The sequence below is a fragment of the Neltuma alba genome, unplaced genomic scaffold (assembly GCF_004799145.2).
Source record: "Neltuma alba isolate B1F8T4 unplaced genomic scaffold, ASM479914v2 tig00013028_pilon, whole genome shotgun sequence".
Classification (NCBI taxonomy): Eukaryota; Viridiplantae; Streptophyta; class Magnoliopsida; order Fabales; family Fabaceae; genus Neltuma; species Neltuma alba.
In genome coordinates, this window is record NW_021637375.1 from 10,227 (window position 1) to 18,500 (window position 8,274).

The 8,274-nt window shown below is 30.8% G+C and overlaps 1 pseudogene; it reads left to right on the forward strand.

Annotated features, from left to right (window-relative positions):
• Positions 1 to 4,477: 4,477 nt before the first annotated feature.
• LOC114733694 (abscisic acid 8'-hydroxylase 4-like) lies at positions 4,478 to 7,983 on the forward strand (annotated as a pseudogene).
• The last annotated feature ends 291 nt before the right edge of the window (positions 7,984 to 8,274 follow it).

The following is an 8,274-nucleotide window of genomic DNA, read 5'->3' on the forward strand; positions in this document are numbered from 1 at the left end:
TAAAACTGATTTAGCCTAATTTCATAATGAACGTGAATGGATAAATTTAGCTATATTTTAAACTAGAGTAAGTATGATGCTCTTTGTGCTAAATCGAACAAAAAACAGCACATTTTTTTACAAATAAATCATTTAACATATTTTTAAAAACTTCAAATTAGTTATTTAACTCATATATTGAAGATATAAGAAAGTATATGTCATACATATGTTACGAGTTTTGATGAGTAATACTCCTATAGTTCTCAATGTAAGACTTAGTTAAGTATAAAACCTTAATCTATTTTATTTATTATTTATCATTGCTTCCAAAATTAATTTATCTACTATGTAAACTGATATAATATAATTATGTTTTATAGGGGTATTTTAAAGAGATCATATTATATTTCTCATAATTAAATAATTTTTTTAATTTTTTTAATATACTCAAATTAATTAAGTATTGCTTACATTAAGGATGTGAGGAGTGAAAACTAATAGTTAAACCCGAAAATTAATTTGAAAGGTTAATCGAAACACTACAGACCTTCAAATTCAATTCGTCACACACACAGAAAAGGAAAATAAAAGGACATTTTATCAGGTGAATTAAATAATTTTTTTAATTTTTTTAATATACTCAAAAATTAAGTATTGCTTACATTAAGGATGTGAGGAGTGAAAACTAATAGAAACCCGAAAATTAATTTGAAAGGTTAATCGAAACACTACAGACCTTCAAATTCAATTCGTCACACACACAGAAAAGGAAAATAAAAGGACAATTTTATCAGGTGAACCATCGGCAAAACCATGTTAAGCATATGCTCAACTTATATATTTTAAGATTTTAATACTAGCTCCGGTACTTAATATAGAATCTTGTTTAATTTTTATTTTGGTCCTAAATATAAGACTCCAATCCATTTTGTCTCTAATATTTATGTATTTTTTTCCGAGATAGTCCTTCTAATAATGGTAGTTCTAGTCAATGCACCTGATTAACAAGGATATTTTAGGAAAGACAACACCTATTTATGACAAAACAACTAATTTATTTCTTTCTTTAATCTCCTTAAATTAGTCAACCAGCTTTTATAATTAGGACCAGAGATAGTATATCATTAATATATTTTTTAATATCTCTACATTAGTTTTCTAATTTTTTAAATATTAAGTACAATAGATATTACTATCTTCGGTCTTTAGTATAAGATCTAGTTTGACTTTGAACTTGGTCTTGAATATAAAACTCCTATTCACTTTGTCTCTCATATTTATCTATTTTTTTAAAATAGTTCTCGTAGTAATATTTCATTAAATTTAGTTTTAGCTAATACATATGATTAGGAAGGATATTTTAAAAAAACATCTATTTATTACAAATAACTTACTTAACAAACTTATTTAATCCACTCAAATTAGTCAACTAACTCTTATATTACAAACTAGAGGTAGTATTTGATTTGCATGACTATTTTGTTTATTTTCTACTTATCAATAGAGACAAAGAAACAGTATGGATCTGACCTGATTTGGAATTGCACTGTGCGGAGGATAACTAGGACCCTATTTGTCATCACAATTGAAATCACTTATAAACACGTTTCACGTAAGTTGAGACAAAACTCTTCTTACATATTTATCTCGTATTCTATAAATCACAATTGAAAAGTTACTTATAAACTATTCCAAATGGGCTCTAAGATGAGATCATGAACTGTTGACAAAATCAACGGTTCAGGTTTTACTTATACTACCTCGATCCCAATTATAAAATACTGTCTGTAGTGTATTATAAACAAAATCTTATAATTAAAATTAGATGTAGTAATTTATATTTCTAGCTTTCATTTGACCGGGTAACCATTTTGTTTATTTAGGGACGGTCCTGATTTTGAGATGGACCTAACGTGATGGTGTTATAAATATAATAGTCTGTGTCACGGTCAACAATGATAGTCAAGTCAAGACACTTTTTGATTTCTTATGTTTTGTGGTAATTTAGAAATAATTTTTGTGGTTATTTTTAAATAAGTAAATGTTTAAAATTTTAAATAGGAATAGATCATGCATCATTGATCTATTCTTAGTATTTAACAAAAGAAAAATCAGAAATTGATGAATTATTTTTTTATGTAAAATTTAGGGAAAATCCTAGCAAAATGAATGTTGAGTTTTAAAATTAAAATTTCAAATCATATTGTTACAACACTCGTAAAGAAAATAACTATACTCGAAAAGCAAATACAACACATTTTTTAGCAGCAATTATTGATTTAAAATTTTAAAATTCAACAGTGATTTTTTAAAGATTTTTCAAAATTTTATTAATCATGTTACTATTTGAATTACTAAAAATTGTTATGAAGAGTAAAATAGTGTTGCCAAATTTATTTCTAAACAAAAAGTGAACATATTTTTAATGAATTTGCTAGTGATTTCTTTTTCCCGCTAAGCACAGATACCTTTTTATTGAAGATAATTTTGTTCGAATTTGACACGTATTTTAAAATTTCCAGCTTGTAACAGTTTTTGTTTCCATATAATTAGGTGGAGGCTTCTAAACAAACAAAATCTGAGTGGTCCGAAAATTATTTGTTTCATATTTATTCTGAAACAGAAATAACACCATCACACATCCATTCAGTGATATAGTTCACGAATTTTTTGTTATATTCATTGATGTAGTCAATATATATAGTTAACTAATTTTCAGTTATATTCATTGAGATAGTTAATATAGTTAACGAATTTTCCGGTCTATTCATTGATATAGTTAACAAATTTTCGATTGGTTCTAATTTCATGTGCGTTTGGCCCAAACTATAATTTTCAAACCTCAGTTTCGATCAAACAAAAAATAGCCACTCTAGTTATACTCCGTTGATTCTTAAATATAAGAATTTGATAATTAATTTAAGAAGGTTAAAAATTAATTACGTTTGTTATTTGTTAAAAAAATAATGTGTTGGTTTTTGTAAGATATCATTATTTCAATCATTTGTAATGGAAATTACTCCCATATACAAACACGTGATACCTGGGTTCTTAATATAAAAACTAGTTAACAAATCTAAATAGATTAAAAAAAACTAATTACGTTAGTTGTTTGTGATAAATATGTGTTGTCTTTTTTAAAATTTCTTTATTGATAATATGTATCAGCTAAAACTACACTTTTAATATGTATAACTACTACAATGACTATCTTAAAAAATAAATAAATATAAGAGACAGAATAAATAGAGATCTTATATTTAGGACTAAATTGAATATCAAACTAGTTATTGTATTAAAAATCACATGTAGTATTTAATATGTTCAATCAATAAATATAATTTGGTAAAAATATTATAAACTTGAGAGATAAAATAGGCCAAGATTTCACATTTAATAACAAAGCATAGCTTTATTAGCTCTTATATTTTTTTCATAAGTACAATCATCCTTCTATTGGAGGTAAGTCTACTCGATAATATATCGAGTATTAAACGTGAGTACTTTTTTTCAGCAACAATTCAGACTTTGATTTGCCAAAATGTAAAAACTACTTTTTTTTTTACTATACCTAATTTAACTTGAGTTTGGAAAATGAACAAAGTCGTTATTTGTATCCAAACATATCCAGACAATCCAAACAAGAAGGAAAGATCCAACCAACTTTTTGTGGTTTTTAAATTTACTAAGTTATCGTATTATTTATTTATTTATTTAGTCTGTATCCAGGCCTCGAAGATAAATAAAAATTTTAATTTCAATTCTCGAGATAAACTTGTTCTCTATTGTTAAATCTTAATTCACCGTCTTTAGTCATGGAGTTTTCTGTTGCGGAACCAGTTTGGTGCTCGTTATTTTATGGAAACGTATTGAAATTTATTACGTGGTTTCTAAAAATAATAAATTTCTGGCCAATAGAAATTGTTTAGGGAAAATGACAAATAAAGACCCCTGAATTACCAAAATTACACAGAGGTCACCTGAATAAGTAAAATTACCATGAAGGACCCAGTCCCATATTGTAAATATGAAATCTTGGCAAAATATCTAAAATACCCCTCAGTTAAATTGTGATTTAGTTTATTGAAGTTTTGTAATCAGCTAAAGTAAACTTGTTATTTCCCATAGTCAACTTGTCATTTAGCATACCTTCAATCAAGTTGTGATTTGATCTACTGAAATTATTATTCGTTAAAGTGAACTTATTATTTCCTATAGTCAACTTGTCATTTGACTGGGGGTATTTTAGACATTTCATCAAGATTTCATATTTACAATATGAGACTGGGTCCCTCATAGTAATTTTGTTTATTTAGGTGACCTCTGCGTAATTTCAGTAATTTGGGGGTATTTGTTTGTAATTTTCCCAATTGTTTAATGGCGGAAGCTGCCAGTCCTTCCCAAAGGCTTCTATATAAACCACTCCTCTTACCTCAGCCTAACGTCTCAGCCAAAGTCATCGGTGCTCACACGAAGACGCCCATAATCTTCTTTCGCTTCAACATTTATCCATATCAACAAATCCACATATCCACAAAGCAGAGAGAGAGAGAGAGAGAGAAGGTGGTGCATGTGTATGGAGATTTCTGCTATATTTCTGATATACACCATCATCTTCCTCTCTTCGTCATGCTTCCTCTTCCTCTCTTATCATCCCTCCATGAGAAAAGACGACAACCTCAAGAACTCGCCGCCAAACTCCCTCCTGGTTCAATGGGTTGGCCTTACGTCGGAGAAACTCTTCAACTCTACTCGGAAAATCCCAATCGCTTCTTCGCTTCCAAACAGAAAAGGTTCCATATCTATCTCCCTCACACACACACACACACACACACACATATATAACATAGCTCACTTCTTCTCATCAGTTTCTCACACACGTGTCTGTCTCTTAGCTTCCATGAAACCTATTATAACTTGAAGCTTTTTGTGCTGCAGATATGGAGAAATCTTCAAGACGCACATACTAGGGTGTCCCTGTGTGATGCTGGCGAGTCCTGAGGCTGCGAGGTTCGTGTTGGTGACTCACGCGAACCTGTTCAAACCCACATATCCTAAAAGCAAAGAGAGATTGATTGGTCCTTCTGCATTATTCTTTCACCAAGGAGATTACCATTTTCGCCTCAGGAAGCTCGTCCAGGCTTCTCTTTCCCCAGAAAGCATCAGAAAACTCATACCAGATATCGAATCCGCAGCCATTTCTGCTCTCCACTCCTGGGCTTCTCCTCCCGATCAAGTCATCAACGTCTTCCACGAGATGAAAAAGATTTGTCTCAGTCTCTTCTGTTTCTGTGCTTTTGTCAGTTTTCTGTGAATATATAAAGATCACATGAACTGTTAGCTGAAAGAGGAAATTTTGAATTTGAGAGATTTTCAACTGTGGCATTGGGGTTAGTTTTTGGCTTATTCGTTGTAATTTATCACACGCATGGCGTTGGATTTTGTTTTCATTTGTGGGGCTACATACTAATAATTTCGATGCATTATTACTGCTTTATTATGTCCCCTTTGACAGTTCTCTTTCAACATCGGCATCCTGTCTGTGTTTGGTCACTTGGATAGCAATTATAGAGATCGGCTCAAGGAGAACTATACCATTGTAGACAAAGGTTACAATTCCTTCCCAACCAGCATCCCCGGAACTGCTTATTCCAAGGCTCTCCTGGTAAGAACTATTTCATTTCATGTACATATATACTACCTCTTGTCTTAATTATAAGAACTAGTTGACTAATTTAAGAAGATTAAGGAAATAAGTTAAGTTAAGTTAGTTATTTGTAATAAACAGGTGTTGTCTTTTCTAAAATATCCTTACTAATCAAATGTGTTAGTTAGAACTATTATTATTAGAAAAGCTACCTTGAAAAAAATATATAAATATTAGAGATAAAATAGATTAGGCCTTATATTTATAATCAAAATAAAAGTTAGACAATGTCTTATAATAAAGATCGGAAGTAGTACCTTAATAAAATTTTACCCTAAATTACATATTGGTTGACTGTTCAATACATAATCATATTTTATATTAATTATAGTATTGATCTCAATGTATAATTTTTATATTAACACGAAAAAAAAGTGTTTATGCATACAGTAATAACTACATTCATAGGTAAAATAACATCCAACACTTCCTAATGTTATTTGCTAATACTATCCAACACCCTAACCTTATTTATGATGCATTCAACATCCTAAACTATAAATAGAATTAGGATGTTGGATGAAACTAAACAATATTATCAGGAGACTAGAAAAATAATATCAGAGTGCTGGATGCTACTTTATCTTACATTGATCTTTATACATAATAAACTTCTCTTTGTATCACTTTGATATGATATTGTAGTTTTGTCAATATTGAACTGATGTCAACAAAAGTACTGATATAATTTGTTATTGGGGGATTTTGGTGAAATATGTGAAGGCAAGGAAGAGAATAAATGACATAATTAGTGAGCTCATTAGGAAGTGGAAAGAGCAAAGGTTGATGGAGAATGAACTATTGGGGCACATGTTGAATTACAAGGACAACAAGGGCCAAGCTCTAAGTGATGATCAGATTGCTGATAACATAATAGGAGTCCTATTTGCCGCCCAGGACACAACAGCCAGTGTCCTCACATGGATCCTCAAGTATCTTCACGATGACCAGAAGCTTCTTGAAGCTGTAAAGGTAACATATCTATAAAGAGATTTGTCATATCCAAGTAGGCCATATCTATAAAACTGTGTTTGAATTTATATATTCAATAATAACATCGCTGTACGTGCGGTGTATTTAATCATTAACTGGTCAACAATAATTGCGATGCAGATAGAACAAATGGCAATTTACGAAGCCAACGAGCAAGGGAAGAAGCCCTTAACTTGGGGTCAGACTAGAAACATGCCCATTACATATAGGGTACGTGGTCCTACACTACTAACTACAGTTTCCTAGGTAGCTAGGTTTGAGGGTCCTGTTTTGTTTTTCGTGTTTCTTTCATGAATTGGTTTCCTCAACATCAGGATACTGTTTTAATTCGCAGGTGATACAAGAGAGCCTGAGGATGGCTAGTATTATTTCCTTTACCTTCAGGGAAGCTGTAGAAGATGTAGTGTACAAAGGTAAGATTATTATGAATTCTAGTCTTTTCGGTTCGACATAACTAATGTTAATTTGACTATGAATTGGTAAATAATATGTTTTACTATTAATTGACTGTTCAGGATATTTGATCCCCAAGGGATGGAAAGTGATGCCACTGTTCAGGAATATCCATCATAATCCAGAACTTTTCCCCGCTCCTCAAAGTTTTGACCCATCCAGATTTGAGGTAGGCTGCATATATGAAGAATAAATAAAAACTATAATTTGATTTGATTTTTCTTTTACAGAGGAAAATCTCAATTGCATTTTGATTCGTGTATGGATCATGCAGGTTCCTCCAAAGGCCAATACGTTTATGCCATTTGGAAATGGAGTACACTCTTGTCCTGGAAATGAGCTGGCCAAGTTGAATATGCTCATCTTTATCCACCATTTGGTCACCAAATTTAGGTACGTAACTCTTTTATGGCCTTCATTACTCTGAATTTTTTTTTCCTGAAAAATAATCATACACCTATTTTTTAAATTAGTCTCATATTTCTTGTAAAATTCGATAAGTTTCATAGATAATAAAATTAGACATGTACATTACTTATAATTTTAAACAGTACGAGAAGGGCGATTAATAATTTTTTGGTTGGTTTGCAGGTGGGAACTGATGCGAAATGAGAAGGGAATTCAATACAGCCCGTTTCCAGTGCCTCTACACGGTCTTCCTGCAAGATTTTGGAAGAACTAATTAATTAATTAATTAATTATATATGTTATTATTGGTCTTCTTTTTAATTACTTCTCCGGTCCTGAATATGAAACTCATTTTGTCGTACAAAATTGCACTACAAAATTTGTTTTATATTTAGGACTTGGAGAGTATTAATTTACTATTTACATATTGCATTCCACTACCTATAAAAAGCCCCTTCCATATATATATATATATATGAATCCATCCTCCTTAATTAACCCGACTCGACCCGAACAAAGCCTCTAGTTTTTTCAAGTGAGGTTCATTTATATATCTAAGGTCTTCCATGTAACGCCTTCGCTATTATTTGTACGTTTCTACCTATTGTAATTGTGAGTGCTGAGATATTATAAATATATGCACAGTTTCAAGCATGCATTTATTCTCAGTGTATGCTGTTTTATTAATGATTAATACATAATTGATTTTTATTGTAACTACTCTATATTAC